Below are 9,783 nucleotides of genomic sequence, written 5' to 3'. Positions count from 1 at the left end.
AGGGGTGGGGGTGATCAAGGAGCTGGAGATCAGAGGTGTCTGGTGAGAGAAAGGCAGATTGAGGTTGCCAGGGTTAGCGCGACACATAAAGTGTCATATGCCAAAGCAGTGAAGAGAGTGGTAGAGGAAGATGGGTACAGGCTGAGGGATCCTGAGAGGATGCCCGTGACTAGGCAGAGATCAAGAGAGAGTGATGGAAAGAATATGTGCTTCAGTAAGGTGGGATTCTTAGCCTTTATAGCCACGGTTGTTAATTGTACTGAAGAAATGGATGGAAAGTCACAGCAGATAGAGGTTATGGTGGCAGCGGCAGAGAATGACTTGGGATTGTGAGGATTTACTGCAGAACAGCTGCAGGGGCTGTTGTGTGGTAGTGATATGTCCTCTCAGACCGTTGGTCTGGAGTAGGACTAGGTAGGATTCAATAGTGGAATGGGTGGTGAGTTTTCAGAGAGGGCTAATAGGTGATAGGGTCATTTTTCTTTTCCTTTTTCCCAGTGTTGTATCATTATATCTAAGAATATAATGTCGGTCGGCCGTGAATGGCCTCACACTCCAGTACAGTAGGTGGCGGTGTATGCACTTAAAAGTTGGATGCGATCCGCCAACAAAATCCCAACTGAAAGACGTAAATTCTGCCAATGAGAGGATTGCATGAAATATTCTGCATGCATGTTTATGATAAGACTAAACAGATGAAAAGCAGCTTCATGTCAAATTAAATGTCTGTTAGTCTCTAGTGGAATTCTCGTCTCCTCACATTTTTGTTGACTAAAATAAATTTACTGAACAAAAATATAAAGCGCAACATGCAACAATTTCAAAGACGTTACTGAGTTACAGTTATAAGGAAATATAATATAATATAAGGAAATCAGTTAATTGAAATAAATAAATTAGGCCCTAATCTATGGATTTCACATGACTGGGCAGGGGTGCAGCCATGGGTGGCCATTTTCTATTTAACTAGGCGAGTCAGTTAAGAACAAATTTGTTTTTACAATGATGGCCTGCCCCGGGCCAAACCCAGACGACACTGGGCCAATTGTGCGCAGCCCTATGGGACTCCCAATCACAGCTGGATGTGATACAGCCTGGATTTGAACCAGGGACTGTAGTGACACCTCTTGCATTGAGATGCAGTGCCTTAGACCGCTGCACCACTCAGGAGCCCATAAGCCCACCCACTTGGCAGCCAGGCCCACCCACTGGGGAGGCAGGCCCAGCCAATCAGAGTTTTTCCCTACAAAAGGGCTTTATTACAGACAGAAATACTCGTCAGCACCCCCCCAATCCCTCGTCAGACGATCCCGCAGATGAAGAAGCTGGATGCGGAGGTCCTGGGCTGGCGTGGTTACATGTGGTCTGTGCTTGTAAGGCCGGTTGGATGTACTGGCACATTCTCTGAAACAACACTGGTAGAGAAATTAACGTTACATTCTCTGGAAGCAGCTCTGGTGGACATTCGTTCAGTCAGCATGCCAGTTGCACACTCCACTTTTTGTACTTGCAAACCTCTTTCTTACAAAACTTTCTTCAAGCTTAAGAATCTCTTGATAACGTGACAACAGTGAAAGTACTCAGAGCTTGCTCAGATTCAACATCTGCAACTGTATTTGTGATTCACAGCAGAATAGTCATAGTTGTAAATGGACTTGTTATAATTCTAAAAATAAGTTATGCTTGCTTATCTTACTGAATGTATTCAAATGTCAAGTTACAAGTTTGCGACCGTTGCTTCATTTTTCACACACCATGATGCAAGATTGCCAAATGATATTTGTGAATCTTACATGCAACCACAAATCTCAATGTTCGACCACGAAATTCAGAATACAAATTCACAGGGTTCAGTCATCATTATTATCCCATAGTGATACGCCACCATGATTCGTGACTTGTCAGAGGAAGAGATATGGAGTGTTAGCTGTGCAGTGAGGATTTTGAATTGAACAGTAACTATTGGGATCTATTGTTTTGGATCAGATAACTGATCTAATGATCAATTGGGGCTCCCGAGTGGCGCAGCGTTCTAAGGCACTGCAACTCAGTGCAAGAGGTGTCACTACAGTCCCTGGTTCGAATCCAGGCTGTATCACATCCTGCCGTGAAAGGTAGTCCCATAGGGTGGCACACAATTGGCCCAGCGTCATCTGGGTTTGGCCGGGGTAGGCCGTCATTGTAAATAAGAAACATTTTCTTAACTGAAAAAAACAAAAAACATTTTCACTCAATATTTAGGCCAAATATTCATGACCTACATAACATCTTCATTTGAAATGGACAATGTCTTAAGTTCACTTTCTAAATGGACTCAAATGGCACAGAGAAGACATTATCTGCATCCCAAATGGCACCCTACTCCTACATAGTGCACTACTACCCTATAGGCCCTGCGGTGTGCGAGAGACTAAAGAGTGATCCAGGCCTGTGCCCTGGCGCACGCACACACACACGCACACACATATCAAATGCATCCAGAGTGCCTAATAAAACAAAGCACTTAAGAAATCAAAGTGAGAACGGTCGGGGCCTGGGAGTGAAGGACACAGATCTGGGGGTGCACACACACACAGACATGCTGCTTGGCCCCCTGCTATGCACACACACACTTCATGAGGAAGCTGTGGCTTTTGAGGCTGTACTGACACTTTCACATACAAAGAAGAAAACTGCACACACACACACTTCCCCTTATATGTTCGTAAATAGATAGTTATTGAAACATTAAAACATGCAGGAACATACTGGTAAACAGCACATACAGTACACTGAATGTACAAAACATTAGGAATACCTTCCTAATATTGAGTCGCACCCCCTTTTGCTCTCAGAACAGCCTCGATTCATTCATGGACTACAAGATGTTGAAAGAATTCCTCAGGGATGCTGGCCCATATTGACTCCAATGCTTCCTACAGTTGGACCATTATTAATAAACACGGGAAACTGTTGAGCGTGAAAAACCCAGCATCGTGGCATTTCTTGACACACTCAAACAGCTGCGGCTGGCACTTACTACCATACCTCGTTCAAAGGCACTTCAGTATTTTGTATTTCCCATTCACCCTCTGAATGTGACACATACACAATCCATGTCTCAAGGCTTAAAAATCCTTCTTTAACCCGTCTCCTCCCCTTCATCGACATTGATTGAAGTGGATTTAACAAGTGACATCAATAAGGGATCTGTAACGAGTGCGTTGGGAGTTTGGAAGCAAGTTCAGGGAGTGAATACATTTAATAAATAAACAAACATGAACAAAACAAGAAACACGAACAGCGCGCCGACATTAAACAGATACAGAAACAATAACGCCTGAGGAAGGAACCAAAGGGAGTGACATAAATAGGGCAGGTAATCAAGGAGGTGATGGAGTCCAGATGATTGTCATTAGGCACTGATGCGCATGATAGGTGTGCACAATAATAAGCAGCCAGGTGACCTTGAGGGCGGAGAGGGAGCACACGTGACAGTACCCCCTCCCTGATGCGCCGCTCCAGCCGCAGGACGCCGACCAAAATGACGATCCCGGAGATCAGGAGCGAACCGGTCGCCTCGGCTGAGGTGCAGAAACCTGACGAGCCGGCTAAGGCGTGAGAGCTTGAAGAGCCGGCTGAAAACTCACCAGTTGCTTCGGCCGAGGCATGGGAACCTGTTCACCCAGCTGAGGCATAGGAGCCTATCGAGCCCACTGAGGCATGGGAGCCTATCGATTCCGCTGAGGCATGGGAGCCTATCGATCCCGCTGAGGCATGGGAGCCTATCGATCCCGCTGAGGCATGGGAGCCTATCGATTCCGCTGAGGCATGGGAGCCTATCGAACCCGCTGAGGCATGGGAGCCTATCGAACCCGCTGAGGCATGGGAGCCTATCGAACCCGCTGAGGCATGGGAGCCTATCGAACCCGCTGAGGCATGGGAGCCTATCGAACCCGCTGAGGCATGGGAGCCTATCGATCCCGCTGAGGCATGGGAGCCTATCGATCCCGCTGAGGCATGGGAGCCTATCGATCCCGCTGAGGCATGGGAGCCTATCGATCCCGCTGAGGCATGGGAGCCTATCGAACCCGCTGAGGCATGGGAGCCTATCGAACCCGCTGAGGCATGGGAGCCTATCGAACCCGCTGAGGCATGAGAGCCTATCGAACCCGCTGAGGCATGGGAGCCTATCGAACCCGCTGAGGCATGGGAGCCTATCGATCCCGCTGAGGCATGGGAGCCTATCGAACCCGCTGAGGCATGGGAGCCTATCGAACCCGCTGAGGCATGGGAGCCTATCGATTCCGCTGAGGCATGGGAGCCTATCGATCCCGCTGAGGCATGGGAGCCTATCGATCCCGCTGAGGCATGGGAGCCTATCGATCCCGCTGAGGCATGGGAGCCTATCGATCCCGCTGAGGCATGGGAGCCTATCGAACCCGCTGAGGCATGGGAGCCTATCGATCCCGCTGAGGTATAGAAACCTGTCGAAACACGACGCCGACCAAAATGACGATCCCGGAGATCAGGAGCGGACCGGTCACCTCTGCTGAGGTGCGGGAACCTGTCGATGCGGCTGAGGCGCGGGAGCATGGTGACCTAGACAGCCGGAGAGAGAGTATACGTGACAGTATCATAGCTTTCACCTGGATTCACCTGGTCAGTCTATGTCATGTGTCGTAACGTTTGCTGTCATTAAATGTTATGACTGTTATATTATCAAATCAATTCTCTATGTGTAATTATTCCGTGATTCAACTAATCACGGAATAGAAATTAACTAGGAAGTCGGGGTACTATGGGAAAATGAAAATGGCTTGGTAGACAAAGGAAAGGGGTGGGGACAGCTCAAGAGTGGGAAATTCAGAGTTGATAACTACACTCATGAAAATGCTAATACTTTGAACAACCGTTCATTAGAAAATAAATTTAAATTGACATATTTACGAGTGTATGCCATTGTTGTCCCTCTGCGAACGCCGGTCTGTCTGCTGGATAGTCAGTCGACATAAAGTCTCTGGTTTGTCCACCAGAGATGAAAGTCTTTTGTAGCTTTAGCTTGTTATAATGGGTGCGTCAGAGTACCATTCGATCGTTCGACCGGTTGCGTTTACCAGACTAAAGTACTTAAACAGCTGCAGCCTGAATAATTGCTCTTTAGTTTGTAGATTTCTTAGCCACTTCAACGTGGGAATGATCTCCACGTTCTCTGTTCTTGTCCTTTGGTAGAGTTGCCAACCATTTCAACATGTAGCGACCGCTTCCATGTTTTCTGGTCTAATGTAAATGTTGTCACGGGTGGTTTTATACAGGAGTAGTTGATAAGGGGGCGTTCCATGACGCCGTGTAATGTCTGTCCTCACGGGGGCGGGGCCACTGACTGATCATCAGTTACTATGAAAAACAATTCTCATTTAGAAGACTAAGATCACATTGTTATCTTTCCAAATTCTTATGCATAATCATTTATTTTATACAACATTCAGATGCAAACGCCATAATAGAGAAGTGTATACAAACAAAGCACCAGTAATGTGTGTCTCCTGACCTTCACGAGGTCACCAAATGAAACAAACTCGACATGACTGTTCCTTAAGTGTCCACGGACCACCCCAACTGCTTGGAATACAGAAATACTGTTCAATGACTCAACCTTTTGATGTCCACGTGTCTCTCTGTGTTCCACAGTCACATTCCAATCTCAAATACTACAGAGCCCAGAAGCAGAGTATTTTACGAGCGCCATAAAGCGGCCCCCTCCACCTTTGCCCCTCTGCGGGAAAGAGAGGGCGCTGTAGAGCGGACCCACTAACCTGATCCGTCAGGTCTTCAAAGGAGAGCTATGACACATGGAAAGAGCAGGTGTTCCTAATGTTTTGTACACTCAGTGTACACAACCAGGCAATGCAATCCCACATAAACAATCACTAACACCAAGACCCTCCCTTCCCCCCCACACACCCCATCCCATCCCTCTCCTAGTTATATTGAACAGCAGAGTCCTTGGAGCACCTTCAATCTGTTCATCTGTTAAAATGTCAGCGTCTATGCATCATCCTGAGTCCTCAGAGCAGTGAGGTAACAAACACTGAGTCCCAAATGGCACCTTATTCCCTACATAGTGCACTACTTATCACCAGAGGCTATTGGGCTCTGGTCAAAAGCCATTTGGGATGCAGCCACAGAAAGAGAAAGGGAAAGGGGGATACCTAGTCAGTTGTACAACTGAATGTATTCAACTGAAATGTGTCTTCCTCATTTATCCCAACCCCAGCATCTCTCAGGAGGTTTACTATATTTCAAATACAACCTGAGCTGTGCAGTTTGCCAAGTAATCAAATCCTACTCCAACATTGCTAGTTCTGTATGAATTAGACTTCATTATAAACTGGCAAAGGGAATTGTATAAGTATGGATTATCCATTGAGCATTAAAGCATTTTAATGTAGCATCGCATAAGATGCTCATCTCAAGGATCTTATTCCAGAGGAACTAAAGCAATATACAGCCAAGACATTAAGAAGTGAAGCTGTACGTCCTTGAATGGCATACTTACTACAACGAAGAGCATGCAGTCATGCAAACCAATCATAGGGATACTATTCAGATGAAAACTAATTTACAATATTAGTTCGTCAGTGGAATTAAGTACCAGCTCTAACAGTCTCAAGGCCGAATTAGACATTCATCGTTAAATTCCAAAGTTGTTGCAAACGTCAGATTTCGAAGTGTTAAAGTGTAGGGGGCAGTATTTTCACGGCCGGATGAAAAAACGTACCCGATTTAAACTGGTTACTACTCTTGCCCAGAAACGGGAATATGCATATTGTTAGTAGATTTGGATAGAAAACACTCTGACGTTTCTAAAACTGTTTGAATGGTGTCTGTGAGTATAACAGAACTCATACGGCAGGCAAAAACCTGAGAAAATTCCAAGCAGGAAGTGGCCTGTCTGAGAATTTGTAGTTCTTCTTTTGATTCTCTATCGAAACTACAGTATCTGTGGGGTTACGTAGCACTTTCTAAGGCTTCCATTGGCTCTCTAAAGCCTTCAGAAAGCGGATTGAGGCGTCTTCTGTCTCTGGGCAGAGTATAGTAGCTCAGCTTGTCAGTGGTCTGCCTGGTGACAAAGAGATTGGATACGCGCATTCACGCGAGCAGGCTGTTTTTTCTTTTCCTCTTTGAATGAATACACTATTGTCCGGTTGGAATATTATCGCTATTTTACGAGAAAAATACCATAAAAATTGATTTTAAACAGCATTTGACATGTTTCTAAGTACGGTAATGGAACATTGTCCATTTTTTGGTCTCGAAATGCGCTCGCGCGTTACCCTTTGCATAGTGCTCTGAACGCACGAACAAAACGGAGGTATTTGGACATAACTATAGATTATTTGGACATAAACAACATTTCTTGTGGAAGTAGCAGTCCTGGGAGTGCATTCTGACGAAGATCAGCAAAGGTAATACAATATTTCTAATACTAATTCTGAGTTTAGTGTACTCCGAACTTGGCGGGTGTCAAAATAGCTAGCCGTGATGGCTGAGCTATGTACTCAGAATATTGCAAAATGTGCTTTCGCCGAAAAGCTATTTTAAAATCTGACATAGCGATTGCATAAAGGAGTTCTGTATCTATAATTCTTAAAATAATTGTTATGTATTTTGTCAACGTTTATGATGAGTAATTTAGTAAATTCACCGGAAGTTTTTGGTGGGAATGCATGTTCTGAACATCACACGCCAATGTAAAAAGCTGTTTTTGGATATAAATATGAACTTCATTGAACAAAACATGCATGTATTGTATAACATAATGTCCTAGGAGTGTCATCTGATGAAGTCATCAAAGGTTAGTGCTTCATTTAGCTGTGTTTTGGGTTTTTGTGACATATATGCTTGCTTGGAAAATGGCTGTGCGATTATTTTTGTCTATGTACTCTCCTAACATAATCTAATGTTTTGCTTTCGCTGTAAAGCCTTTTTGAAATTGGACAATGTGGTTAGATTAACGAGAGTCTTATCTTTAAAATGGTGTAAAAATTGAAATTATTGCATTTTTTAGGTTTTTGTATTTCGCACCACGCTCTTCCATTGGATATTGGCTAGGCGTTCCGCTAGCGGAACGTCTGTCCACATTAAGGTTAAGTTTAGGTATTAACTCTGAATTGTTAAGGTTAGGCATTAACTCTGAATGGTTAAGGTAAGGGTTAAGGTTTGGGATAGGCTTAAAACAGAAATACAAAAAAACATCTTTCTATTGCTGCCACTGGATTTGAACTTGCAACCTTTGAAAGCAGAGGTTGATGCTTAGAGATTGACGCTTATGCACATCCACAACACCCTAGCAAAGCCGAAACCTACTTGAAGGTAACAACACTTACTGTTGGCCCTAGTGTCCAGTTTTCACGTGATCTCCCGACGTCCTCAGACATGGATGGACGTCGACTACTGACTTGAATCACGGGCGACCTGGCTGGGAATAAAAGTACGCTTACACACACGCACTGAAAGACACACAAACAAATTACTTCCATTGGCTCTTTAAGGCTCTGCTTACATCAGCATGCTGAACTAACATCCCCTCTCAATAACACAAGGGGCACCTGGGAGGTGCATTTGGGAGCTGAGGTGTGCTCAGGTACTACACGTTCCAGGGCGTCAATGATCCTTGAGACCTGTGTGTGTTTGTGTGTGTGTGTGTTGGTATGTGTGTGAGAGAGTGTGTGTGTATGTCAAGGGAGGCTGCTGAGGGGATGACGGCTCATAATAATGGCTGGAATGGAGTCATTGGAAAGACAGCCACATGAAAACCATGTGTTTGATGTGTTTGATACCATTCCATTGACTCCATTCCAGCCATTATTAGGAGCCGTCCTCCCCTCAGCAGCCTCCACTGGTGTGTGTGTGTGTGTGTGTGTGTGTGTGTGTGTGTGTGTGTGTGTGTGTGTGTGTGTGTGTGTGTGTGTGTGTGTGTATAGCTGTCTTTGTGTGTGTACATCTGCTTGCACTCTTTAACATTCCTGCCAGGTGCCTTTCCAGGGGGACGTTCGGTGTCATCGCGGACGAGTATACAAGCGTCACCTGAGCGCCGCAATCTCTCTAATTGATCGCGGTGTCGTTGTCGCAGCGCCGCATCCTGACTCAAGAAGCCTCTGTGTCTCCCACTGACACGCCTCACCTTGTTCCCAGCAAACATGGGGCTTCAAGACGTGCAGTAGTTGTGCCTCGTCACCCGAGAGTCCTATGTTCGCAGAAGGAGGATATTTTTGATTCAATCTTGGATGACGATGAGTCTGAGATGAGAATGTGTACAGTTGTATTGGAAAACCAGTCTGTGATTAAATGTTTGGCCCAAACGCTCTACGTCACTAGTACTCACTGTCCCTCTTTTGCAGATTTTCCTCTGTATTTGTGGCCCTCTCTCTCTACCTACCTTGCTCTCTTCCTATATACCCTCCCTTACTGCCAATGTCCCTCTTTCACACCCTCTCTTTTTATCTCTCTCTGTCATTTACAGCCTCTCCCTCTCCTGTGCGCAGTGAGATGTGAGTGTGTGTTTGACGAGGGAGGGGAGGAAGGGTTGTGGTTTAATGTCAAGCCGGGCCATGATCCGCTCTGAGGAGTTGATTCGCTCCAGCTCAGCGCCCGAGGCCGATTAGCATTCCGTCGCTAACCCCAACCCCCACATACTGTACCTGTACTCATGGCACTATACGTTTGCCGCCACCGACATACCTTCATCTCCCCCTTTTTCCTCCCTCTTTCTTACTCAGTCGTTCCCACCACCGACGCTAA

This window comes from Salmo salar, chromosome ssa07 (genome assembly GCF_905237065.1).
Source record: "Salmo salar chromosome ssa07, Ssal_v3.1, whole genome shotgun sequence".
Taxonomy (NCBI): Eukaryota; Metazoa; Chordata; class Actinopteri; order Salmoniformes; family Salmonidae; genus Salmo; species Salmo salar.
The sequence above is the reverse complement of the archived record's forward strand: the minus strand, read 5'-3'. Positions refer to the sequence as shown.